General features: G+C 39.1%; 1 non-coding gene across 1 annotated transcript; it reads left to right on the top strand.

The window, feature by feature from the left end:
• The first annotated feature begins 1,195 nt into the window (after nucleotides 1-1,195).
• Nucleotides 1,196-1,302, top strand: LOC144999121 (small nucleolar RNA R71). Its single transcript, XR_013660642.1, has one exon. It is a non-coding gene; the product is annotated as a small nucleolar RNA R71 (small nucleolar RNA).
• The last annotated feature ends 1,747 nt before the right edge of the window (nucleotides 1,303-3,049 follow it).

Here is a 3,049-nt window from a genome sequence, read left to right as displayed (position 1 = left end):
CACCTTTCTTCTTTGGTAGCTTATTTAGCATCGCAGCAGAGTAGTTTTCATTGAGAACTACCTTCTTCACTTCTTCCATCTTTCTTCTATTGGTGAGAAGTTCCTTAAGGAACTTTGCATATTTAGGCATTTGCATGACGACTTCAATGAAGGGTATGTTGATTTGAAGAGTCTTGATGTGGTCTAGAAACTTCTGATACTCTTCTTCCTGCTTCTCTTTCTTAGCTCAGACTGGGTATGGCATTGGAGGCTGGTAAGGCTTTTCAGGAACCTGCTCATTGGTTTTTGATGGTGTACTCGCCGAGTCCATAGGAGGTACTCGGCGAGTAGGACTGTCAGATTGTAAATTTTGGTTTTCTGCTTGCTTTTCTGCCTCGTCCTTCTGTGAATCCTTGGGTGCTTCAGTCTGAATAGGTGCCAGGGGAGTGATTATCTTCCCACTTCTTGTTGTGACAATGTTTATGTGCGTGCCTCGTGGGTTATTTTCGGTTTTGCTAGGAAGTTCGCCCGGTGACCTTTGGTTAAGTTGTTGAGCAAGTTGCCCAAGCTGTGTTTCTATATTGTGGATAGATGCTTGCTGGTTCCTGAGCATGGTTCTTGTTTCTTGAATTGTAGCATCATGATCACTATGCCTTTTTTCTGAAGCAGCTACAAATTTAGTGAGCATATCTTCCAAGCTCGGCTTCCTTTCTTGCACCGGCTCCTCCTTTTGGTAGAACCCTCTCCCTTTTTGTCTATACTTCTCCTCCTTGGCTTTCTAGTACTCGTCATAAGGGAGCCACTCTTTCTTTTTTTGCGCCAATCTTCATCATATCGGTCTCCACTCGAGTAACACGCTTGCGCCTTCTTGTTGCCATTCGCATCTAAATCGCAGTCTCTAGTGAGGTGAGGCCCATTGCAGTTTTCATAACCCACTCGAATAGCATGGATCGTTTGATCCATTTTATCCATTCTCTTATCCATGGTTTTTAGCATAGCCATGACCGCGGATAAGTCTTCAGTAGCAACATAAGCGGCTCCCCTAGTGACATCATGTCTAGGGTTATTGTATTCTCTAGAGTGTTTAGAGAATTCTTCAATCAATTCTTTAATCACCGGGGGCGGCTTCTTTGTAAGTGGGCCTTGCAAGTCTAGTAACTGCCTAGTTGTGACATTGACTCCATCATAGAAGATGGAGACTTCTTGCTGGCTGTTTAGATCATGGTGGGGGCAATTTCTTAGCAAGCTCTTGTACCTCTCCCATGCTTCATATAGCGACTCTCCAGCTTGTTGTTCAAATTTTGCAATGGCCTTCTTCAACTTGGCTATCTTAGAAGGTGGGAAAAAGTGATCAATGAATTCTTCCTTCATCTTGGCCCAAGTAGTGACTGATCCGGGGGGAAGTGACTTGAGCCAGTCTTTGGCAGCACCCTTGAATGTTACTGGAAGCATACGAAGTAGTTGAGTCTCGCGGGTTACATTTGGAATATTGAAGTAATCAGCTACATCATTGACTTCATCCAAATGCTTGTAGGAATCTTCATGATCTTTCCCATAAAAAGGTATTTCTTTGAGTGAAGCTAGGATATGACCCTTTAGCTCGAAGGTAGCAGTCGCGGGAATTCCGGGTTGCACAAGTCCCGGGCCATTGTCGTCGCGCGTCCTTTTCTTTCATTCTCCCATGGGGATTTCATCAATGTTAGCCATTGTGAAAGCTAACTCTTCCTCGGACTCGGTTTCGTGCTCGTATGTAGGCTCCTCTTCTTCCTCGGTCTCGTACCCGATATCTTCTTGAATTGGATCTTCGATTATTAAAGAGGCACTGGATGCTCCTGATTTACTACTCTTCTTTTTCCCAAAAACGGTCTTCAAGTTGGACAAAGGCGACTTCTTTGGTGTACTTGAACTCTCCACGTCCTTTCCTTTGTTCCTTTTCAATGCGGATTCGGGATCTTCAAACGGGGGTACCAGTCGGGTGTTTGATCCTCTGGTCATGAAAGTCCTAAAATAAATAGAATAAAAGCGTAAAAAGAACAAAAAAAATGTACTAAAAAATAAAAATTAACTGCTAAATTCACTGGTACTCGCCGAGTAGGTGCGACTGCACTCGGCGAGTATCAGTGAAATTTTGAAAAATTCTAAACTTAATATTAAAACTAAAACAGATGCTAAAACCTAGTTACTAATTACTAAATTGCAATAAATGAACTTTATGCAAGTAAACTCACACAAAGGATCGAAAAAATTAGGAAATAGATTAATTATTTAGAACCGTTCCCCGACAACGGCGCCAAAAACTTGATGTGTGTAAAATGAACTTGTTTTATCCCTACTTTTTATTAATAAATTTAGCACACAAAGGCAGTGAACCTGTCTTTTAGTGGTATAGATTAGTAAGTAAGGTGTTGAACTCAGGGAACGGAAAATTAAACTAACAACTAATTTTAACTAAAACAATTAATAAAAGTAAAAGGGGTTTCTTCTAGTTTTGCAAGACTAGAAACTTAGGCACACTAAATTAACTAAATAACTAAAGCAAACAACTAATTCACCAAATTTGATAAAGATGTTTCTATTTAGGTTCAACCAATTCACTCCTATGGTTATTTGTATTTATGATAGATTAATTTTTATTGGTTACCAATTATAGTGGTTAGGTTCATGTTCATTACTCCTAACCCTTAGACAATTAACTAATTTAAGCGGTGATCAAGTGTTTAAACTAATTAATTCCCTAGATTAATGATTTGGATTAAATAAGAATTGTAGTGGTCAATTAAGTTACTAATTCAATTAACCTCTTGTTTGATGGTTTCTCAAACAAGCTCACACATTAATCTTCCTATTGTCTTATTAATCTTAGTTTCATAATCATTACTCCTAAGCATATGGTTTAGTGTTCACATAAACATATGAGGTTAACAACTAAGAGATGTTCATGCATCCTAATTGTCTTCCAATTAACAGAAAATAGTAGTGATTAATGCATAAGGTTCTTTAACAAACTTAATTTAATAGGTCACCAATAAACAATCAAACAAAAACTAATAATTAAACCATAGGAGTTCCT

This window comes from Lactuca saligna, chromosome 5 (assembly GCF_052625555.1).
Source record: "Lactuca saligna cultivar CGN05327 chromosome 5, ASM5262555v1, whole genome shotgun sequence".
In the NCBI taxonomy this organism is placed as follows: domain Eukaryota; kingdom Viridiplantae; phylum Streptophyta; class Magnoliopsida; order Asterales; family Asteraceae; genus Lactuca; species Lactuca saligna.
Note: the sequence above shows the minus strand (reverse complement) of the source record. Positions and strands in the feature narration are given on the sequence as shown.